The 25,688-nt window shown below is 46.1% G+C and overlaps 1 protein-coding gene across 1 annotated transcript in view; it reads right to left on the minus strand.

Moving 5' to 3' along the window:
* TSHZ3 (teashirt zinc finger homeobox 3) overlaps window positions 1-8,252 on the minus strand; it is a 144,652-nt gene extending 136,400 nt beyond the window's left edge. Inside the window, exon 1 of the mRNA XM_078671439.1 lies at window positions 7,578-8,252. The gene's annotated coding sequence lies outside the window, so the exon portion shown is untranslated. The remainder of the gene's footprint in view (window positions 1-7,577) is intronic.
* Between the last annotated feature and the right edge of the window lie 17,436 nt (window positions 8,253-25,688).

The raw sequence follows: 25,688 nt of genomic DNA on the forward strand, positions 1-25,688 counted from the left end.
TGAGTAACTTACGCAATGGCATGCACTCAGCGTCACACTTTGACTATCACAGCTATTAGGAGCTGCTCGTTTCCTCTCACAGAGGTTGTACTACTGAATATCAACACCACAAATATCGAGATTCAAGACTATCGAGGACTGAATACCAAGAAATAAGATCTCCAAAAGTAAATCCTCTATAGGGGAGCATAGATTTACTATTCATAACTCCAAATTTGAAGCAACTTGCAGATATATGTACCCGGTAGGTGGGTTTATTTGGAGTTAGATGTAGAAAATCTAGACTTACCTGTTGATACATCTTTTTCAGTGTTTTGCATTTGTCCTCGGTATTCTGTCCCTCCGATATTGTGAGTTCGAAATACAGGCTGTACACACTCATGAGCACTGACAAGGGTATGTCCAATAAATCTAGCACACAAGTTCACTAGCAGCTGCTGAATGAGGGTCACAGCCAGGCACTAATTGTCAATAATGGCCTCTCACAGCCACCAGTCCCTGCCGCTCACAGACACGAACTGAGCAACCAATGGATTTCTCCTTCTCACAACCGCCAACAGCCACTAATTGAATTTTGCATCCACGACCTGCAGCCCACTCATCCTTTGATGCTGCGTCTCAAAAGCCAACTGGTTCTCACAGGCAATGAAGGACACAGTGTGCCTCTTAAAACACAGGGACGACTTACACAGGCCAGGTCTGTCTCATAAATCCCGAATGACTCCCCCAGTCACGGCAGGCACACGGTGCCTCTCTCCCAGTCACTGACAGGTAATAACTGCCTCCCTCAGGCACATAAAGACCCGCGCGGCTCCCTGGAGACCCCTGCTGCATTTTACAAGCACCGAGAGCTATGCGGTGCCCACACAGCCACTACATCCACTCACAGCCGCTCTCAGGTGTTGACAGCCAATGAGCACCTCTTACGGGTGAGTGGCATAGTTTCCGACACAGACAGTCACCCGCTTTTAGGCTAACAGCCATTGGGCACCTCTTACAAGCAGATTGGCACAGAGTGCAGTTCGCCTGCTGTGATGGCTCTCACAGGTTAAGGGATGCTCACCCTGGGTGTTCCTCACAGATGGAATATTACAGATTCAATTTTACCTACAGGGACTGGCACCGACTCACAATTTCACATTCAGTATCTGACCTTTTATAACAGGCACTGACTTCCTCTCACGTTGACAGCAGCATGCCTCACAAATCCACTGACACATACCTTCAGGCATACACACACACCGAATGGCAGAGATTGCTACTCCCTGGCAAAGAAACAACTGCACACAAGATGCAAACTTCCTTCAAGAACAAACCGACAGGCACCGTCAGCCTTTCACACTCTGACCCACACGTGCAGTAGTGCTTCTCGCAGGTAGATCCCTTGACAAGGTGAAAATCAGACAAACGTACAAAAAAGTTTCGCCATTGGCTCCAACATTCCACAATTTTTCTGTCAATAGGTAAAGGAAAATAACCAGGATCCACACAAGTAAAAAAAAAAATTCGAAAACAATATTACAACCGAGGAAAAGTAGTTCTAATACTCATAATTTTTTTCATGGAAATCCATTGAGATTTTCTTGCAAAAATGTACACTGACAGAGACTAATCGTCACACATGCACGCCATCTGCCTGCTTCATGTGCGTAGCCAGTAGCAGGCTTCAGCATTCTCGCACACTTTTCTTCAGCACAGACACCAACTGCCATCCACAATGAGTGATTTTACAGTCACGGCCGTGAGTGGGCTCTTAAGGCCTCACACGTACTATCTGCCTTTCGCACAAACTTTGACAACAACTGACTACTTCACATGCCGATGTCTTCACAACACACACACTCACTCACACCCACCCACCCACCCAAGTGGCAGCCTCAGACATTCTCTGTCACCCAGTTACAACCAACCCATTCCGTCATTGGAAGTCATTCTCGGAGTGTGATTTTTTTAGTGCAAAATATCTCGGCGAGACATTCTCTACCTTAACAAGTCTATTGCAGGCACTAATCATACGAAGTTTCACGTCATGTAAATAGATGACATTTTTGCATGGTTTGTGCAATGTGAAATTCGAGAATTACAAGACATTATGGTGCATAATAATTACTTTGCATAGGCCTCTTCACGGTCAGTGCTTAATTTGTAAACAAATAGGTGCCAGGGCCCTCGTTTGGAGGCTACTGCAGCTTGGACCCCCATTGCCCTTGCCAGTGCTTCCAATGACAGTACAAACACCAGGACAAACCATCACACTCCTACAAGCATGACAATTCAGACTATTACAGGTTCCCCAAAGCTTTAAGAATGGCATGTGAGGCAGGTAGTAGTCATTTTAAATGTAGGATGAATTAAAAAACAGCTGTTGCGCTAATCACTAAATTAGACAAACAGCGCCACCGTGTGGAGACTGTTATAAGTGCTGACCATTAAGTGCTGGTGCCCAGCACCAGAAACCACCGCCTCAAATGAAACACTGCTCGGAATGGTTGCGTGATATCACATAGTAGGCCTTGCATTGGTTTTGAGCACGGATGAGTGTGGGTACATGGGTGTGTTCATAGGTGAGTGGAATGTCTTCTGTCATTCACTTTTATACATACAGCTACACCAGTAGTTAGTAATTGTCTATCCAATTTCTTTAAAGTATATTGTGTATTGATGTCCACTCAAGTGAGTAAAATTATAACAAATGTCCCCTGCTTTTAGCCCGTTAATAATGTTAAAATGTAGTTTGCTGGGGGACCAGAAAAAAATAAAAGAATCTTTATTAGGTTATTCCTAACTATAAAGCGCATTACTTGAATACAATAGTTTGTTCAAATACTGTTTAAATATATAAAAACACTATTTGATTAGTATAGTGTGCCAGTAGACTAGTTAAGGAGTGTGTGCATCGTCATTGTGTTAAGAAAGATTGCAATTGAAGTTGGATTAAGTATTTTAATGATCTGTCCTGTCTATCAATTTCTGTTGCACGTGTAATACATGTGAAAATCCACAGAAGAGTTTGAAATGGAGGGGGGACAAGTCAGTGACTTGATTGAGAAGGAAGGGTCAAGTCGTTGATTCCTTTGAGTTTAAGGGGGTCATGTCACTGACTCAGTTGAGTTGGAGAGGTCAAATCACTGAGCGCATAACTACCCGGAGGCCTGCAAGTCACTGACTCCTCGGTGGAGGGTTCAGGTCACTGACTCAGTTTGAGTTGGGGGGGGAGGGGCAGGGACCAAGCTGTGCTCCATCTCAGCTTATTTAGAATGCTAATTTTACTAACAAAACGGAGAATTCCACCCCGTGGTAGAACTTTACAGATTTAATTGTATGGGCGGGTTTGACGGCGTTACTAGGTGGGACTACCCATAAAACTTTATGAAGTTTTGTATATATTTACCAGCAATTCACGGGTAATTTCTGGTCCAAGAATCTGTTCCTATCAAAGCCAAAGATTAATGTGCTTCCAAAGTGGCACTTGGGAGAGAATGGGGAGCAATATAATGGAACGGGGTTCTACATAAAGAGAAATAATGTGCCTGCTGAGAAACAAAAAAGAAGCTAAATAAAGATGCACATTTACGTTGAAATTCTTCTTGTGGAATTGTGCACATGGTTACAAAGATGTATACTTGAATACTATGCATGGAAGTGCACATCAATCTACAGCTTTTGGAAATGTCAGTCAGTCAGTCATCAAACTTTGTAAATGTACTTATCTACTTCTGGAATTCTTTGAGAATTTGAAAGAAGTTTGAATTTTACTCCGAATATTCACACAGCCTTCATAACATGGTCTGTCTCCCTCAAGCACAGAAGCTCGCTCATGTTCCCAGTCTACCTCACAAATTCAGACTCAGTGACATGCACACACCCTCCACCAGCCTGTCATACATGAAGCTTCTCTAACACATACCACACCTGCACAGCCTATGCCTCACACTCAGCCTCTGTGAAACACCCACACACTTCACCATACCCATGCAATCCTCATCACACACTCACACTCTCTGGGCACTCAACCACCACTCAAACACTTTCAAAGACAACATTTTTTTAACAGACATGCACACACAACGGCTTGTGTACCGCTGTACTGGATAACAGCAGCATTTGGCACTTACAACACCAATGAACCTCACAGAAGTGTGGATAAAGCACAGCATTAAAATAAGTTATTATTTTATGATAGAGATTGTAATTATTGTTAGTACTAGTAGTTGTAGTGCTAGTAGCAGTATTGCCCTTATTATTATTCACGCCTATACTTTGCATATAGAGCCTTTCCTGATAATGCAGCTTTCCTCATGCTGCTATTAAACATGCTCAGACCTGGGTTGTTTGTTGGGCTGCTGGTCAGTCTGTGGTCCTCTCTGGTTTGGTCTCTGTCTGTGGGTCAACCACACTCAGAGGCTCCCAGACTTTGGCCTTACATTGTGGAGTCTGCCCGCCTTTGGTACTCCTGAGTGTTGCTCTGTCAGGCCTAGGGCTCTCTGGAGCTGGCATGAGCTCTAGGGGTTGAGTCGTGCCCGTGCTGGAGGGCATGCAGTTCTGGGTTCTCACGCCTGATTGTCTGTCTCTGACAGTGTGTAAGACTGTACTGCTCTCATACTGTAATCCTTTGGGCATAAGAAGCTATGCAGTTTATACAGATACACTCTGAGGTATCCTGGGCCCCTCTATGCACCTGGTTCTCCAGGCACTCAGCTGGCTTAGAAATTCACAGGCTCTGTCAGTTCTCATGCTTAGCAAACGTTTTCATAGGGGCGTGCACCCAGAATATTGAACCCACAATATCTGTGGGACAGAGTGTCAGGGACAAAATAATTGAAAAAAAAGTAATGACAGAAAAGTATCTATGCATTACATATATATATCTTCAAGGTAGTCGACGTGGAGTTAGGAATAGTAAATCTATACGTCTGCCTATGCTCTATGCACGAACCATTTGATTTCTGTCCCTGGGTATTCGCGCACCACAATATTGTTGTTATCGATAATCAGTAGTAAAACCATTCTCAAGGATTAAAATTCCTGCTCTCTCCCTGGCGCCATTATCTCGTTTTCACACTTTCTTAGTGTATCCTCTACGTTCTACCAAACTTGGGGGGTATTAGATTAGCGCTTCAGTTTGTGGGTCATCGATCTTGGCGCTGCGGGCTCTTACAAGGCTGTCTCACTCACCAAATGCCACAGGTTGTAGCGCTTAGACGCACTTTTATATGTAGCAGGCTCTGACTCCATCGAATGTTGATATTCATACACCAGGTCCTTTCATAGCGCCTTGGTTTTCATTGTCGGGTGATGTCAGAGTCTGACACTCTAGTGGTGGGCCTCTCCTGGGTGCTGGCCTCTATGGGGGTCTGGCGCGGGGTCGCAGCTCAGAGGCCTGTGAATGAATCTCTCAGGCACGGACACTGCTGGGTTTCGAGCTCTAATAAAGACCCGTTCGTGTGCCAAGGCTCGAGCTCTCCACGATTTTGCTACTTCCAAAACCGGAACTCTGACAGGGTTTTAAGCTCTAAAGCGCGGGAAGATGCCTGGTTAAAGTGCTCTACAAAACATGGGGATTTTATCAGGCTTTGCTACCGTGCATCCTGGCCTGCCACGGGATCTGGCTCTCCGAGGCGAAGCGGCAGCGCCTCGATTTTGAAAGGGCAGCCATTAAATCTGACCCACTGGACTGTGGGGTCAGCGGGGCACGTGCGTGACTGGCCGCGCGGCCTCTAGCAGCTGAATGTATCTATGGAGCTGTGAGGGCAAGCAGCCGTCCCACGGCAGTGCCAGATACGAAGCCTCTAACCGCTTCACCGCAAGACTGCCGAGTTCAGACACTACCGCGAGGGCACACTACCTATAAAAACATACAAGTGAGACCCTAAAGAGAGTTATGTACAGCCTCCTAATCACCCGCGCCTGCAATCACCGCACCCGAGGGGTCATCAGAGGCAAACAAACATACAGTGCATCTCGCAGGCATAAACAGGCTTCAGTAACTCCACAGTAGTGCCTGTGATGGGCAGGCAGACAGCCCCAATATTACAGACATAGGCGCAACCAGCACTGGCTGCATCTGAGAGACTGCGAGAGTTTACTCGAACACCAACATTTCCTACAGGCAGGACCGCATCTAACTTCCGCTCTGGAGCAGACACACAGCTAGACACCCAGCAGTCACCTGGAACTACGCACGTGCTGTACTGTGGAGACAGACACAAAGAGGACGTACTCAGTCGCAAACACACTGCTGCCTCACTAAATAGTTCTCCATATCCAAACAAACAAATATTTCTGTGAGAAATACACATATTCTCAAGCAAAAACCCCTTTTCGGAACTTTAATTTGTGTGCTTTCTAAAGAATATCCTAGGCCGCTGCGTATATTGTGAATGAAATAACACACAGGCACCTGCTCACTGGATTGAATACTATGTATCAAGCACGGCCAGTGACTTATGCTAACACCGCCAGACTGGCACCCACGCGGGCACACAAGAGCGCCATTTTAGAGATACTAACAACATTTAACTGAGCCCCCTGCGTTCACACTCTCTCGGACACAAACATACTCCTTTCGAGTAACCCCTTCTCGCGTGTGCAGCCTGTAAGAAACATACTCGTTACACAGCAGCCTGCTCGAATACCGTACACCCCCTGACCTGCGTGCAACCTTTGACCGACAAACACCCTCTGAGTGACGGACACGCTTTGACCGGATTCTGCCCTGTTGTTGGTATAACAGCCAGGCAGGCACACGTCACCCGAACGACACATTCTGCCAGTGTGACTGGCACACACCCTCTGCACCACTCGTAACTGCCAGGAGCATCTCTTGACTGGCACACTCACTGACTTACACCCACTCGAGAAAGGCACCGGCATCTTGCGACTGACAGATGCCCTCTGAATAACATAATGCACTCGTGTGTGGCACACGCCCTGTGACACCTAACCGTGACCCATCACCAACATCGCCTGGCACACTCTCTCAGACTGGCACAGAACCATGGCATGAGCATTTTCTGAATGGCCCGCGCTCCCTGTCTGACGTGAGCATCCCCCCTTCACTGGTACATTCCATATGAATGACGCAACCCTCTTGAAATGGCGGTCTTTTCTGACTGACACATGCCACTTCTGAAGCATATTGACACTCGCACGCACACCCTGGCTGCCAACAGGCCCATCTGCTGCCTGGCACTCCTGCTGCCTGGCACAGAGGTGCTCTGGACCAGCTCCTCTGACTGACTGGCACATGCACCTCTCCTGACCTATATCTTCCCTTTATACACGTATCCCCTGTCTGTCTCAAACTCAAAAGTCCTAAATAAAAAAAAGAGCAGCCCTACACGAGTGAGTAGGCCTGGAAAGAGGTGCCAGCTTGGCACCGCGCTTCAGCAGGCGTCCCTCCTACCAGCTGCCCCGCGCGGTGCCCCTGCCATCTTCCGCCCCCTCTCACGGACAGAACTGCAGTGCAGCCCCATGGCAGTCACAACACACCACTTCTCTCGCTCACACCACACGTGCTCGTGGTCCCCGTCCCGGCAACACCGGCGTAACCTCCAGAACTTCAATCATGCCTTTACCTCCAGTACTATATGTCACTCGTCGGCATTAGCAGATCTTGTCCTTTCTCATTTGAAAAGTGCATGAGGATTCAAAAACAGTAAAGGGGTGGTGTCACTTTTTGGGTCCGATCAGTGCCCCCCTCTCGCCCCCATCCTCGGTGCAGCTTTGGGGTGCTTCCAGCATGGCTCTGCAGATGTCCCGCTTCAGGCGTGAAGCTCCGGTGCGGAGGTCCCCGGTTCCGCGGATCTCGGAGCCGACAGACAGATGGATGTTTGTTGGGGGTCTTGCCTCGACGAGGAAGTGCCCGAGTCCGCCAATGAAGCTCGAGAGGCTGCCGGGGCCGCTTCAGGAGCCCACCTCTGTGCCAGAATCCTCCCAGTCACTGAGACTCCGCCGAGGAAGAAACACTTCTGCTGGGAAGCCGCTAAGGAAACGTCTCTGCTGACGGCCAACCGGAACCAGGAATGAGTGACTTTCACCAATCTGCGTCTTTCAGCCCAGTCTCTCGGTCTCTCCTTTCCTTCTTCTATCTTTCATTGTTGGTTTAGTCCCCCTACTGCCTCGCTGTCCTTCTGTCTTTCTTGTTTCATGTTCTTTATTTCATCTCCTTTTTCCTCATCTATTTCGTACCTGTCTCTGCTTTCATTCGTTCTCCCTTCATCGACCTGTCTCTCACTTTCGCCTTTGACCTGTCTCCCTCTCCTCTCCCCCTCCCTTTCTGCCCTGCCCCGTTGTTTGCTTCTTTTTATTGCCTTTCACTCTTTTCTCCCCCGTCTCTTCCAGCGCTGTCTCCCTGCCTCTCTCTTTCTGCCTCCCTCTCTCCTCCCTCCCAATGATGCTCTGGAAGTACATGCCTTCGGATCCGCCCTAACATCTGTCCATCTAAGCAGCGGTGCATCTATCAGTGTCACCGCTGCTGCACGATGCAGCGACAGTGCACATGGCAGCCGAGAGCCTCTGTTCAGAGGCAATCACTAGCGGAGAGCGCTGTGCACGGATCACTGAGCGCAGTGCACTGCTCACGGGGCGCAGGGAGGGCGCACTGTGCAGACCTCCGAGCACAGCGAGCCTTGTCAGGAGCGCACGGTGCATAGTTCAAGGTGTAGAGATTCCAGTGGCAGTGCGCCGACCTCTCTTCACAGTGTACAGGTCAGGGCTCAGTGCAATGAAGCCAGCATAGTTCATTGCGTGCAGATTCCAGGGGCAGTGCAGTGCATCATACTCAGTTCTCACTGTACAGGTTAAGACTTAGTGCAGAGAAGAGAGCATACTTCACTGTGTACAGATTCAAGGGGGCGGTGCAGTGACCTCTCTTCACAATGTACAGTTTACAGGGCATAGTGCATTGAAGCGAGTGTAGTTCATTGTGTTCAGGGGGCAGTGTCCCGAACATAGTTCCCATTGCACATATTTCAGGGGGCAGTGCGATGAAATAACATAGTTCACAGTGTACACATTTCTCGGGGCAGTGCAGTGCGCCCAGTATAGGACACTGTGTTCAGATTCCAGGGGGAAGTGCGGTCTACCGAGCATAGTTCATAGTGTACAGGTTGCAGTGCATAGTGCAGTGAAGCGAACATAGTTCACAATGCACAAGTTACAGGGCATGAAGTATTCTACTGAACATAGTTCACTGTGTACAGACTGCAGGGCATGTTGCAGTGCACGGAACAAAGCACACACCTGATAGATTACAGGGCACAGTACAGGGAAAGCAGCACACACTGTACAGGTTGCAGGGTGCAGTGCGATTCACCAAACGTACCTCACAATGTACAGCCTACAGGCCACAGAGCAGTACAACGCACTGTTTATAGATTCTAATGCGGTACAGTTTTCTGGGCATAGTGGAAATAATTCAGTGTAAAGATTGCAGGGCATAGTATAGTGCGCTAGATGCACTTCAATATACAGGTTACATGGAATAGTAGGGTGTAGCGAATACACTTCACTAAGTGCAGTTTATAGAGCGGTGTAGCGAACTTAGATGGCAGAGCACAGAGTTTACCAAGCACAGTACAATGTACGGATCACGGGATATACAATTTAGTGCACGGGACGCAGTTCACACACAACAGATCAAAAGGCCTCACACAGGGAACAAAGCATAGGACAGTCTGACGACAAATTGTGTCACAGTGCACGACGCCCTCACTGTCCAAAGCAGGGTACAGTGTGCTGATCACATGGCGTGCAGTGCAGAGATCAATAGTTCACAGAGTATAATTGGCATAGTGCAATCAATAGTGCACAGTGTACTGACCCCAAGACCAGTGAAGTGCATAGAGCACAGTGCAGCGTCCATAGTACACGGTGCACATATCACGGGGCAAGGTGCTGTGAAGCAAGCATAGCTCAGACACAGAAGGCACACAGCCTGCTACTCTCACTAATCCGTGTTAATTCGATTTTAGTAACCCCGAGAGTCCGGGCAGTCAGTGGCACTATGCATATGTGCACCACACCTGCAGGCGCGTTTCCCAAGGGTGCGAGGTTCCCCTCAGCAGTTTTCCCGCCAGAATCTCTCCTCACAGACGGTGTCCTGGGAGCCACGGGCTGCACCGCAGGAACGTGCCCGAAGTTCACCAACACGAGGCGGGCGCCGGTCTCCGAAGCCCGTGTAGTGCACACAGGCGGAAGGATGTGCGTTCGTGCACGCGCTGGGTGCAGGCGACAGACAGAGGAGCCGGGACCCCTCGGGTAAAGTCAAATACACTCCTGAGGGGGCAGCAGCTCCGTGGTCTGTACAACACACCACTCGTCGTACGTTGTTAGCCAGAAGAATAAACAGGGTTACAGTGAGTTTCTGCGTGCTCCAGCACACGCGTGCAGTCGGTGCCTGGCCATGGAAGTCACACCAGACCTGGTATGTGAGCCAGGGTGTGACTGCGTGCGCCTGTTGCCTGTTCTACCTACTACCTGTCACCCGTTGGTGATTGTGTACCATTGTCGTCAATGCATTGTCTCGGTGCAAGACATGCGTTAAAAATGAAATTCTTCCCCTTTCAAAAAATGCGCTATTTTCTGGCAAATGTTCTAGGTAAATATTTTATGGGTTTGTGCTTTTGAAACACCACTTACGGTGTTTGTCAGCCCCTGTTCCGAGCACAGACTGCGCCTGATACACACCTTAAGTGGCGATGACCCCCTCTGTTCACAGCTGTGGGTTCACCCATGCCCCTGAGCGCGCGGCCCCTCGTTGCTGAGCACCAACAGCTGCTCATCCACGCGCGCGGCGCGGCCCACAGGTGGCAGCGAGTCCACGTGGCCTGGTGATTGCGAACCATGAGAATCAGTAACTTGGGGCTTCAGTTCCTCTCAGTGTAAACTGTTTTGGTGGCTGGAGTCGCACAGCAGCAACGTTTGTTTTTCTAGTGTTGTAAGTTTGCTTAACGGGCCCAGATGTTTTGTCTGCAAATCCGCACGTCTGTGGCACATTACAAACCCGCACACCGTGGACTGCGCATGCGCAGTGTGGGTTATGCAGGGCGGTATAAGGTGAACTCTGGAGACTTTGTGCTGCTGTCTGTGAGAAATGTGTGTGCAGCAGGGATATATTTTGGGTTGCAAAAGGCTGACTTTGAAGTCTCAGATTCCATCAAAGTTACTGCATATCACATAAGCATGTTCTGCTGGGAATCTTGGGCAGGCAGTTTGCAGCTATTGCTATTGTTTGACACACTTCAGTTTTGAGGAAAGTCAGGGCGATAAGTGGGATGAAAAAAGCTGTGGGGTCTCTGAAAGGGGCGTGCAGATATAATTAGGGTGTGGCTTAAAAACAAGCTAACAATCTGCGCTTAGCATAGCGTGCCGCCCAACTGGTAGTTTGCTGCTTCTGTCATTGTGCCCAGATTCCACATATATATCTGTGATGTAATGTTATTCGTATTTGCATAGCGCCGCGTTCATCAATTGCGGGGCATCCTGGCACTTGCAACGCCATCGTGCACTTTTGTTTTTATAGAATTAGGAACAGTAACAAAATACACGATGAAATACAACGCGGTATATCAGCTACCAGAACAAATACATTCGCGAGATACATTTAAAAAAACAATGTTTCTGAAATAACTAATAATTAGATTTGATTAAAAAAGCTTGCGCCGACATTTAGACAACCATACGATTTTGGGGGAGACAGGTAGCTCTGCCCATATACTTGTGCTAAAATGGGAGATGCTTTAGGAGGGCAAAGGGAAAACAGAAAGTACTTGGGATTTTACTTTTTTTAAAGTGATCTCCATTCTAAATAGAAAATATGACATTTCTTCTTTTTAAAAAACAACAAAACGGTAAAGCAGGAAAGAAAGTAAAAGCTACCTAGAATAGAGTATGTAAGTAACGTTTCCACTTGTCTGTAAAAGACGTGTTTCATGTTAGCCATCCGAGAACGCATTTGCTCCCGACTTTAGAAACATCGCGATTAGTTCAGGGTCACGATTAGCTCACTTAATTCGCCCTGATCCCAACAGGTTGATAGACCGTCTCACGCAAATTATTGATCATATTCCTTTTTGAACGGGAAATTATGTTTCTTTGGCTGAAGATCGAGAGTTTGGGGGTGTTTTGTATGCAGCCTCCACCTGGCACAACCCGCTGTGCACCCCGGGAATACATCCCTCCCCCTGTAATATCTGCTGCAAAGTTTGATTTGCTGCACAACTCCGCAATTTAGCGGCGGTTCCTGACATGAAAGCGCCCTGAAGCAAGCAGCATTCTGGGCAAAAGTTGCATTGTAAATGCAGTGCTCAGCAGGGGAGTGTGGCTGAAGGGATGAGCTCTGGGAGAAATATTTTCGAAGTGTCGCGCAATGCTGTTTTTTCCTCCTAAAAAGACCATTCGTGCATTTGGGAGTAGTAAACATAAAAGTGAAATAATTAAGAAATAATTGTCTCTCATATAACTGGGTGCACTATTAGATGCAGCGTAAAAAAATATTTTTTAAGATAGTTTAATTTTCAGGACTAAACACTAACAGTAGCATCAGAAATAAGTGAACGCCCCCTCTTTCCGGGGGTAGTTTTTTTTTAGAGAAGCACAGATGTGCCATATATGTTCTGTAAATCGGGCGATAAGTGTTGTGCCTAAATAAAGTAAATACGGCACCCCTTGCAGCCTGTGCACTCCTGGGCAGAGTCCTGGTTGGCAGAGCCGTTTCTTTGGCTGTTAAAGCGGGTTTGTAACTCGGGGCACGGATCTGCTTGATCTCACGTGTGCTGCGTGAGAAATGTCAATAAAAACAAGTATTTCCGAAGCCACCAGGTGAGCTGTGAAGTGGCGCTGCTGGAGCTGCGCGCGACTCTTTGGCACGCGCTCTGAGGCGGCCTAGCAGTGGGGCAGCGCTTTCCAAACATCCCAAATACATTAAAAGAAAGTTTGCACCCTCTGCCCGTCGCTGACCGCCTTACTCCCTTCTACTAACTCACATCAACCCTCCAGAAAAAAAATACTTTACCAGATAGATCTTGTGCGAAGACAGCACCGATCCAGATCAGAGACCGCAGAAAGTCACCCTTCCCCCCTGGCTCGGCTGGGCCGGACCTCACAAGAGGGTCGGGAGGAGGAACAGGATCAGACCATTTTCTTCTGCTTCCTGCTCATTTATATGTGAGGCAAAAATAGCGCTTACATATATATTGATGCAGAAATGATCAAAGACTAAAAGGTGTACATTTCTGAAGAAAAGCATATGATGGATGGTTCATGCTGTTCAGAACACGAGCTGAGAAACCATTTTTCAGAAACTGAGGATATACCAGATTTCTGGGGAAAGAGGCACCCGTAAAGCAGAGCAGCACGAGACCTTTCTGTGGGGAAAGAATGAGTGTTCAGATCTACACAGTGTGCATTCTCGTGTATAGTGTTAGTGGTTAGTACCCCTGTCCCAATCCCTAAACTCCTGGCGCAGGGAGACATGTACCTAGACCTGCAAAACCTGAAGTTTGGGGGCATGATACAGGGCCTGCAGTCCCAGTGGTCGCGGCACGGGGGCGCTGCTGCCAGGACCGGAGGAGCTCTCTTTTATTTCATCTGAACGTGCCAGCTTCACACACAGTCGCCCAGGGTCACACTGCTTGCCGTACGGGAGCTGCCACCTGAGGTAATATGCTCAATATACACCAGTGTCTGTGCTCAGGTGGCCTCACCCTCCAGACCTCAACATCACCCGCTGCACTGGGCAAATGCCAATTAAGATAGGAACGATGCCACACACTGTGAACAGGGGAGCTGCCACTCAAGACCTGAACAACACCCGCTGCAGTGGGCAAATGCCACCAGAATGCCACACACTGGGAATAGAAGCTGCCACTTAAGACCAACACAACACAAGAGAGCTACCACTAACGACCTGTCCTGAACAACATCCACTGCACTGGGCAAATACTACCAGAGATAGGGACAATGCCACACACTGGGAACAGGAGCAGCCACCTAAGACCTGTTCAACACAACAGAGCTACAACTAAGACCTGAATAACACCTGTGCACGGTGCACTGGCAAATGCCTCCCACGACAGAAACACATACATGCACTGTGAACAAGTGAGCAGCCACTCAGATCTGAAACAACACAGACCGTGCACCGTATCCATGCCTCTCCACAGACCCTGCATCGCATCCATGTCTCCCCACAGACCGTGCACTGGATCCATGCCTCCCCACAGACCGTGCACCACATCCATGCCTCCCCACAGACCGTGTACTGCATCCATGCCTCCCCACAGATGGCGCACTAGATCCATGCCTCCCCACAGACCGTGCACCGGATCCATGCCTCCCACAGACCGTGCACCACATCTATGCCGCCTTACCAAGGAATGCCACCCCTCTGCACGGTGGAGCTGTCTCCCGAGGCCCGAAGGGCGTCACTGTGCGGACCGGGTGTCACTACATTTCTGAACAACGCAGCCACGAACAGGAGGAGGAAGCTACCAAAGACCCAACAACACCATACTATGCAAAGGGAAGATGCCACCAGAGCCCCCCTGCAGCCCCTCTAGCCCCCTCAAGCTACCACCCAGAAACTGTGCACTCAGAGCGCCCTGCACACGCGAGGTGTCACCGAGCACCCACATAGCCCAAGAGCACAACGTCCCCGAGGACAGGTGAGGTCACTTTATTCTGGTATTGCCACAGTGCTCTAAGCACAGGGGAAGAGGGGGGGGGGGGGCTGCCACAAGTGTCCTGGCAGCCTCGCTACTCTGAGCACAGATGCGAACAGGAGGGTGGATGATAACCAGGGGCGTAGCTATGAGGGGTACAGCAGGTGTAGTGGCACCGGCGCCTCGAGGTCTAATGAGCCCACTGCACCCTAATTATAGATTTTTTTATTTACCGAAAACTAGTTGGGCCCCCATCTTCCTTGCTTACGTTAGTGCCTCTGGCACCCTTGCTTCGCCACAGGGTCAACCCACAGCTCTGAACAGAGTGGGGTTCATCGCCACTGAAGGTGTTTCTCAGACCCTGCTCCGAGCACAGACTGTGCCTGATACACGCCTTGAGTGGCGATGACCCCCCTCTGTTCACAGCTGTGGGTTCACCCATGCCCCTGAGCGCGCGGCTCCTCGTGGCTGAGCACGAACAGCTGCTCATCCACGCGCGCGGCGCGGCCCACAGGTGGCAGCGAGTCCACGTGGCCTGGTGATTGCGAACCATGAGAATCAGTAACTTGGGGCTTCAACTCCTCTCAGTGTAAACTGTTTTGGTGGCTGGAGTCGCACAGCAGCAACGTTTGTTTTTCTAGTGTTGTAAGTTTGCTTAACGGCCCCAGATGTTTTGTCTGCAAATCCGCAGGTCTGTGGCACATTACAAACCCACACACTGTGAACTGCGCATGCGCAGTGTGGGCTATGCAGGGCGGTATAAGGTGAACTAGTGCTGCTGTCTGTGAGAAATGTGTGTGCAGCAGGGATATATTTTGGGTTGCATAAGTTTCCGTTTGAAGTCTCAGATTCCATCAACGTTACTGCATATCACATAAGCATGTTCTGCTGGGAATCTCCGGCAGGCAGCTATTGCTATTGTTTAGCACACTTCAGTTTTGAGGATAGTGTAACCAGCTGGCATGGAGGCAATTTCTCGGCAGCAACTGTAAACATTTAGGGCAAAGTGGCAACATTCAGGGTAAAGATTCAGGAGCAAAGGTCAATTTTATGGACACAACTCAGAATGGTCAAGCAGGAATGTAAAAGTTAATAAGTACATTGCTGACTCAAGTGCAAGTAAAAAAAGCACAGGGTAGTACATGGCCCCTGCAGCAAGGGTGGAGGACAAACTGGTTCAGGGCCCCCAAACCCTCAAGGAGCACTAATTTAGCCCAGGGCCAATTAATATCTGTGAGATATGGGAGACTCAGGGCCTCTCTTCCCAATCTGCATGGGGCTCAATCATTTTCATTGTGCCACTGGCAGCACACTCCACCACCATCCTCTGAAAAGTGAACCACACCCTGTGGCAGTGCACCACACATCCATGTCACTGTGCACCATTTAGCACAGCTTAATACCTCCTTCCACTATGACTAGTTGTTGGAAAGTGGAGTATTATGTGGTGTGGGATTAGTCTACACAATGTAATACTGTCACAATACCCCAAATATGTTGCTTGGATTCACACTAATAACTCCTTAGCTCAGTCCTGGTAGAGTGGCAATGAGCAGTCTGGCTTTACTAGAGGAGCATGTGTTAATCATTTCAGAGTACCAACATGGACGATAAGTAATTGGTATGACTCGAGAGAAATCCAACACCAATTTATAAAGATAAAGTGTATTTTTATCTTAACTTAGACACCAACATGAATGGAATTGCATACATACAACTGGAGTTATAGATTTTTTAGAAATAATAGAAAATCAATGCAAAATAATTCAGTGAAACTTTAACATTGAGGTCAATGGGAAAAACCACTAGTGCCAATTGTTCACTTGCAGATCAAGTTGCGTTGTACCCTTGCAGGGTAAAGGTGATGCAGGTCCCATGACAAAGCCACGACAGTCAGGTCAATTTTACCTGACCCGTGGAGCTCGTGGGCAGAGCTGTCCTGACTGTTCCTGGTGCTGAACGGAGCCACAGGAGAGCTGCTTTTACCTCTGAAATGATAATGCAGGAGAAAAAGCTGATAAAAGAAAACAAAAGAGGTGTTGCTGACGTCGATCGAAGGTCGGATGGAATTTGCTCTTAATGCAGCATTGTGTAAAGGATTCGGATGTTGGTCTGGCAACCTACAAGCCTTGGCAGTGGTAAGTAGAGCAGAAAGTAACTATAAAGCTCAGTGGCCCAGGAGAACACTGTAGCTGCTTGTAACTTTGTGGCAGGCAGCATTACAATTACCAACATCCACTAGACCATCTGGATATGGGCGACCCCTCGAAGGGCCCGATAGCGAGCGATTCTTTGGTTCCGGAGAATTGTTTTACCTGAAGTTGGCAGGGGACAAGTGGCACTAGTCCAGGGGAGTATGTGGGTGCTTCATGCTTCAACAGTAGTCCCTCTGTCTGAAGAAATCGAGAGGTAGCCTAGGACGAGTCTCGATCAGGCAGTTGTAAGAGCATTGTCACAGGTGCATGGTATCCCTCTTTTCCTTTGTGCAAGACTTGTTGCGGACACAGGTCTCTTTAGTTCTTTGCTCTTTCATGCAGGCTGCTCAGGACGGAAGTTCTGGTGTCGGGGGTGTCCCTTAAATCCTAGATGTATGGGCGTTACAGGTGTGGGAGCTAGTAGCCAATGGGTAGCGAGTCCCTGCAGCTAGTCCAGTCAGTGAGTACCTGCAGGTAGTCTGCCCCTAAGGTGACCACATCCGTGGGTGTAGGTCACCTATTCTACCACTTCTAAAGCTGGCAGAGATCTAATTTGAGTGTACAAACCGGGCTACTCACCCTGGAAGTATGGCTAGCCTTCTGGGGGTATGCACCTCCTTGACTAACTAATTTCCCACCTGCCCAGGTGCAAATGTGGCTGGGGCAGGAGGAGGGCGGTTTTCTCCCTTGGGAGTCAGCCTTGAAGCACATCAGAGGCGGTGCAGCCTTTGAAGCTTACTGCCTTGTTGTGCCACTTCACTAGCCTGCTTCTTTGTCAGGAGTGAGGTGTGACTTCCTTCCTGTCCAAGCCTTTGTTCCTGACTCTTAGGAGTGATCACAATGCCTGGCAGGAGGTCAGAATCCTGTCTTGGTGGCAGCAGGCAAGGGAAATACAGGCTTGCCAGCCAGAGCACAGAGAAGCTGGGTCAACAAGGTGGGCAACTTCTAAGGTAGCCACCTGTGAGCATGCCACATCAGCCAGGTCACAAGATTCATGTCAGGGGTACGAAGGCTTATTCCTTGATACAAAACATGCCTTATTTCAGCGGTACAATAATGGAGTTGCCAGCTTCGAGACTGCCCGGGTGGCAGCCCATGTTATCCTATGGAGTGCTGACACTTATAATAGTTTCTAAAGGGGAATGCCACTGTAGGGACATATAGACTTGCACTTATACATCCTCAACTTTAACCCCTTCGACGCTCATGACGAGCTGGGCTCGTCATGAGGTAGCCTCCTCGCACGCTCATGACGAGCCCAGCTCGTCATGAATAATGGGTTTTTGTAAAACCCAGCGCAGCAGCAGAATATCGACCGCACGCATGCGGTTAATATAATGCACTCTGCCTCTTGGGCTCAGGAGGCCTTCTTAGAGGCGCCGATGCCCTGGGTACCCGTGGTACCATATACTAGGGACTTATAAGGGGGTAAAGTCTTTACCAATTTGGGATTACCAAGTTGAACATAATAACAGTTTTGGGAGACAGCACAGGCACTGGAGTCTGGGCAGTGGACTAAAGTGCACTATCAGAGTAATAACCATCAGTATTAGGAGCAAAAAGTGTGGAGGGATGACCATACAAAAAGGGCATTTTCCTACACTAGTTGTCCTCAGATTTGAAGCAACATTTGAAAAGCTCTATTACTTCTTTGTTGATGCTACACCCTCACGCATAGACCAACAGTTTGTGCCTACATTTCACTTTTGCAGAACCATGAAGCGTATCATGGAATTGTTCTGGGAATCATATGTTTTTATGACAAAACTTTGCATGCCTAGAATTGGCCATCACTAACATTGACAGACTGCTCCCTTTGCAAAAGTACTGACTGCGGTTCGCTGAGTTAGATGATGGGTGAGGGTAGGAATGGTGTGTTTGTGTTCTTGAGAGATACAGAAGACCTTTTCCTAATGGTTGTAATCCCTGGCATATTGCTGAAAGACATGCTACCCATGGCAAAATCACGGTAATTCTTGGTATATTGTGGGTATCCATTGTACCAATCCACAGACAGGGCAATGGGGGTTTACAGCAAGCCATGAACCCAAAGAGAGATTCTCCAACTAAGAAGCATGCAGGTGGGAGTGTACCACCTACAGCAAGCCATCAGTGGGCACTTACCATCTTCTAGTAACTCAGAGGATGAGCGTATACAACTTACCATGAAACAGAAAGCGCTTTTATCAACTCTTAAGAAATACAAGGAGGGGATCCACTTACACACATCTAAAGGACTTGTCATGCAACAGCAGTGCGCATTAACAAAGAATTGTGAGGAGAGGAATTTGCCATCTGTTGTGAACTAGACAAAGAAGGGTTTACTGCCTAAACCTATAAAGAGGGGCATTTTGCCTGGCCAGAAAACCTTTGACATGGGATTCCCTGCTGCAAATCATCTGGAGTGTGCTTACCACCTACAATGTATGAAAATGCACAGGAATACAGAGGACAGGAAGCATGGCCTTATCTCAGGGCAAAACTGTGCAGGGTTGGGGTGGCAAGTGGCGCACTTTCTGTATCTCGTGCCTGTGATAGGCCTATTTCACAGGCTATTAGAGGGAGAGTGCTGCATAGAACTCAGCCAGGGTACCTCAAGGGCTGGCATGGGTGATAGGGCCTCTGGGCAGGATCAGACCATACTGACTTAGTTTTTCTGCTAAATTGCAGAAAAATGAGCCTGTAGAGGTCGGACAGGGGCCAGGACAGGTCACGTCACTGGTCCACTTGCCTGGTCGGGTAAGTTCTAGGTCATGGCTCGAGTCTAATCATTGCCACATCGGTATAGGCAGTTGATATCGCAAAATAACAAAGGGTTAAAAGAAGTCCAGTGCATTCAAAGAAAGTTGGCTTGTTTGCTCTAAAGTAACCCCAAAGCCAATCGTGCACTTATAGGGCCAATAAGCACAGGCACATTGTGTGCAGATGTCTAGCACATCCATCAAATATGTAGAGCTTCAGGGCCAAGGCACCATTTGAGGGTGACTCCAAACTACTCCAAAAAGGTAGAAATATTGTATATTTTCAGCCTATGGGGGAACACTGCAGCAGTTAAAATGCAAAAGTATCTATCATGCTGTCAATTTCTTCGCCATTCCTCTGAGTGCATATTAAATAGTCTTAGTGCAGGTTTTGAGGCTGCCTACATTTTCAGTGTTTCACTCTTGATTTATAATAACAGGTGACTGGAACTGAAATTAGTTTCCCTTGCCTAATTACATGTGTTAAAGTGGAAATGAGGGATTAAAAGACACAGTTTACCAGCATCAGGGCTAACCCCTGTCACTCACTCTCATGGAATGGATTTTTTGCCATTGTTTTAGAGAAGAGAGAGTTTAAATAATACATCAAATAATAACCACAATCACTATACTAATATTCTTAGTCAATAACGAGAGATGGTAAAGGTTTAACCCGTTTACCGCGGCCATTATTTCGGCGCAGTGCGGGCGTTCTAAGGAGTGGGCGGGGCCCCGTCGGCCGTTGGACATTCGCAGCACCAGCCAGGTAGTGCTCGCGACGGCCAACGGCCGATGGGAGCCCGGATGGGGTTAAAGGGTTTCATTAATCAAATCTTTTATTAGATCATCTTTATTGCAAATCACACATTAAATTCCAATTAATTCCAATGGTCAATTTATGACAGAAATATAAAATTAATATTGGTTAATCAAATCAATCAATAAATGCATCAGAAGCGTGTTTTATACAGGAAAGAACCCCTATTCTAAGAATTGGGAGAAAATTGGAGTAAATCAGAAGCCATAAAGAGCTCTAATCCAGAGAGAGAGTGAGAAAAGCATGAAGCTTTAGTATTTAAATCAGCTCATAAGATAAAAAATAATAAAAGCAAAGAACTTTCCATAAAGAGATGTTCAGGAAACTCAGTAGAGTGTCAAAGCAATGTGACATAAACTCTGGGAAAATGGAAAAGAGTGTGGGGAAGTGGGCAAAAAGTTTTGGAAAAGTGTCTAGAGTCTGAGCCTACTTTAGGAACACACACTCTTATAGACTACACATTTCACAAAGCTTTTTTTTTTTTTTTTTTTTTTTTTAGTTGTCAGACTTTTATTGACGGTTGCTCATTGTACACAGCATTTGCCTACAACCCGGAGGCCAGCTGCATCAGCTTGCGATAAGTTTACCACATATATTACACAGCTATTCAGCCGACAACCTTCGGTCCGGCAGCAATTTAGTAACATCACAGCAGAGAGCTCGGTATCATTTTAAAGAAATCAAATTTCGTCTCACTTTTATATTTTATAACCAAAACTAAACATGACTCATGAGGTTCGACGATCATCCTATATTTTTCAACTATGTTTCCCTTTCTCACATCTTTCACAAAGATTTTGCAAAATCTTGCTCTTCTCGTCTCCGTCAACCGATCATCGTCTGATGCTCTCCTGGGAACAGGAGCACTCTTCATCTTCTCACACAAATACAATAGTCCTCAGATGGCACTGTTATGTTTGCAACTAAATGATATCAACAACACTCCTCACATGGAGTCTGCTTCATTTAGGCTTTCTTCCCCACACATTTATGAAGTTTTAAACTTTCAAATATCAGTGAGACAAAAATTTGTTATATGGTCTTTATATAAGTAGAAACACTCTACAAGAATTCTTGAAACTATACAAGCAACTTATTAATTATTATGAAAACAGGTTGTCAAGAATAAACAATTTATGTACATTTAGCATTTTCCATTTAATCTTGTTTTTCAGGCAGTATTGCTTTTTTAGTAATTCTGAGGCCTATAATGAGTAAACTGAACACCTTACAGTTTTATGCATTCTGAATACATTATTTTTATCAAAGCTTGCACATTAATTTTGGCACTTTTAATTAGTACCAGCATTACTATATTGTTAATTAAAAAATGTCTTTTACAATCCCCCATTTGATGATTATATTAACCATCACACTTTTGTCTCAGTGAATCCTAAGAGTTCATTCTTACTCTCAGTTGAAATTTTTCTCTTTCTTTTAAAATCCTCATATTGTTTTGCCGCCCTGTATTAATCACAAAGGCGATCATTTAAGACTAAGGGGCTTAATAAGAGTCTTGTGGTCCACGGACTGCCAGACTCGTGGAGGCATGGTGATCTTGAGGTTAGAGATCCCTGGTGGTGACGCGCAGGTCTTGAGGCCGCAATATGCTTGGCGGGGCCACTGTGGCTCGCCAAGCATATTATGAGTTTCATCTCTGCCACTCTTTTCATGGGGGTGTGACTGCCATGAAAAATTTAGTGGTGAGGAAACAAAGAGCCCCCTGGTGCCTCTAACCATGTGGGTGCACACAGTAGGGGCACAACATTTGCCCCCCCTTGTGCATGCACACCAGTACCTGCACTGCATGGACTGCAGCAGTCCATGCAGTGCAAGTACTGCCTTTGGGGTTCCCATTGTGGTGCCTATAGACACCGCCCTGGGTACGCCAAACACTTTCTTACTTTCATCAGGTATGTATGCACATCAATGCAGAACTTTCAGAATCTTGCAGATGCTGTGTAGCTCTGTGAGTAAAATGTCCATGGCTAGGAGATTCTGTAAAACAATAGATCTAATAGCCACTAATCCCGTATTTACAACTAATAAAGCTCCAGAAATACTGGTTGCCAACTTATCTACAACTATTGAAAGCGTACTAATCTTTTAATTATTCAGTATGAAGCTTACTGGTGGTATGATTGCACCAAAAATGTCTCCAACTAGCTGCGTTCAATCACCTTCACTACATGTATCTCTATGTGATGGTGTCATTGCTAAAGCATCTATACTATATACATGATACATCTTAGGAAACAATAAAGCTAAATAGCAAATACCCTCCCAATCATCAGTTGGCAATTGGAAATAAGCATCCTGTCCACGAATAAAATAAACTACAGGAATAACTGTATCTTCTCCTTGTAAAATTTGCCATGTACCTCCCATAATTTCAAATGTGTGTTCACAAATACTGATCCCTAGGTGTCTAATTCTACTTTGTGTTCTTTTCATCTAAATACAATTTTTCCTTCTTTGTTTTCTATAAGGTTTACATTTTGGGTAAATCATTTTGTTTTTAAATTCATCTTCTTCTTTCTTCCAAAAGTCCTTCAAAACATCTTCCTCTTTGTTTTTACTGTGTTAAAAGTTTGTGTTTCTTCCCTCTAATGTCATGAAGAATACCTTCTCTAAGGGTCTCATTAAGCATGTTAGATTATTTTTGTATGCCTTAACACTATCTTTAGGCATAGGTGGTCTAAAGTAATACCAAGCTTTGTTTGTTTCTTTTGCTTGAGAGTGTAAATGCATGCCCTTTACCAATGGAACTCTAGAAAAAAACAAATCATAGTTTGAGTGAAAATATTCAAAGTGTTCTTGCCTATATATTAAAGTAATGTTCAGTTCATAAAACTTTTATTCGGTTACATCTTGGAGAAACCATAAAAAGTACAGAGATAAAACGGTACAAGTAAAAAACACAGTATCAAAATACAGTTAAAAAAACAGAAGTCGGTTAAAAACCATTGCTATCAATAATTCATTGGCAGACGTTAGAGTTACAGCAAATTTTTAAACATGATTTTAAAAAACAAGCTACGCACTTAGCAGTATATTGGGAATCCAAAAACTGCAAAGCCAAGTAGGCGGGCCAACATGATCTCAGGCCCATTTTTTGCAGTAAGGGAATAATCCAGCGCTTGCGAGGGAACTCATAATATCTGCAAAAAAGTGTTACGTGCATCGTAGACTGGGATGATATGCCATCACAAGGTCATTTCACTGGATTAGTTGACCAGTCCTGCTCTTTGGGAAATGTAACTAGGCGAAAAAAAGAATTAAATCGAAACCTAGTTAATACATATTTTTCGTAGGTAGTTAGATAAAATGTTAAGTATGGTTGAATACCCAAAGCAGTCTGGACTGATAGGATCTGTTTGTTTGAGGTTTTACTTATTTCTTTGGAAAGACGTAGTTCCCTAAGATGGGATAGGCATAGTTTTTTCAATTCTTTCCTAGAGAAAGCTGTAATTGTGGAAGGTTCTAAGAAATAAGATATACAGTCCAAGTCCTTAAGGAAGTTGGACACGTATAGGAGCCATGGGATTTTACTCCAGTTTTCCAGGGCCAAACAGTTGATTATCAATGAACGGGTTAGATGGCATTGAGTTTTGGTCCATATACGGTGCCACAGCAAAATCGGTTGGCATTTAATAATATCTATCAAATAATCAATACCCAACTCGATGTGGCAACCGTACATTGGAGCACTTTGAGGAACTGCCAGTAAATATTTAAGAAACCCATTCTCAACCGTTTGGAGAGTATCAATGGGAGCGTAACCCCAGACCCCTGCACCGTAGGTTGCCACGCTATGACACTTTGCGCGATACATTTTTAGCAACTCGGCCGGAGCAGGCTTGCCCAGTTTCCTCGAAAAGGAAACTAGAGCTGAGGTTGCTCTCTGAAAAAGTAATTTTTTACTAACCAGGGCTTGTTTCCAACAGACTCTATCGTCCACTAAAATTCCTAGATAGGGGTATTCCCTGGTACATTCCAACTTTACGTTATCAATAAAAACTGGTTTAGGTTTCTTCGCCCTGGGACCAATGTGCGTAACAAAGGTTTTATTTTTATTTACTTTTAGACCCAAAGAGAGCATAAATTGACAGTATTTATTTAGCTGTTTTTGTAGCTGATTTAAGGTTCTGGCTAGAATTACGGAATCGTCCGCGTATAGGAGCGCGGGAATGGGGTGGTGGTTGATGGACGGAAGGTCCTGGCTCCCTTCGAGCATGGCTGCTTCCAGCCCGTTAGTATATTCAATTCAATAATAACTTTATTCGGTAGTTTAAAATAAAAACACCATAAAAGTTCACATTGAATAAATTACAAAATTTACAAGGATAAAAGCCAGTTAAAAAGTGCTATTGTTAAAAGATGGTTAAAAAAGAGACGTCCCAGTTTATATATTTTTCAGTCATACCATAACATACAATTTTCCACTTATCTAGCAATCTTTCATTTAGGCAGGGTTTATATATAGTACACAATCAAAGGTTCGCACGATGACGGGTACAAAATTTAAGAAAACGTACAATCGCTTTGGCATAATTTTCGTTTTCAAGATACTGGAGTGCCAGATATGCTGGGCGACACTGTCGTAGTCCCCAGATTTTTAAAATGGGCAATATCCAGCGTTTGCGCGGTTCAATAAAAAATTTACAAAACAACGTTATGTGTATAGTTGTTTGTGGGGACACCAAGTCGCACGGGCACATGGACAGTGTAGATGACCAAACGTTTTGAATTGGAAATGCGACCAGTAAATGAAATATGTCCAATCTGAAGCGGGTAAGCAGCATTTTTTCATATTGTGTTAAGCCAAACATCAAATAGGGTTCAACGGAAAACACAGTCTGCGCTAATAAAGAGTGTTGAACAGATGGTTTATGAGTCTCTGATACTAAACGTAGCTGGCGCAAGTGTACAAGACACTCTTTTTTTAGATCCTTCTTGGAAATTTTACTTATCGTTGACGGGTGATCAAAAAACTTCCTGTAGCCCAAATCTATTAATAGCGCTTTAACATACGATAACCATTTGATTTTTCTACACCAATCAAGGGTCAAAATATCTTGAATGATCGCTCTAGTTAGTTGGCATTGTTCGGTAACCCAAATTCGGCGCCACAACATTACTGGTTGTAATTTTATAATGTCTGCTATGTAATCAATACCCAGTTCTGCGTGACAGGCATACGTGGAACAGCTTTTAGGTACCGCAAGCAGGTATCTCAAAAAGGAATTCTCAACTTTTTGTATTGAGTCCA

This window comes from Lissotriton helveticus, chromosome 12 (genome assembly GCF_964261635.1).
Source record: "Lissotriton helveticus chromosome 12, aLisHel1.1, whole genome shotgun sequence".
Classification (NCBI taxonomy): Eukaryota; Metazoa; Chordata; class Amphibia; order Caudata; family Salamandridae; genus Lissotriton; species Lissotriton helveticus.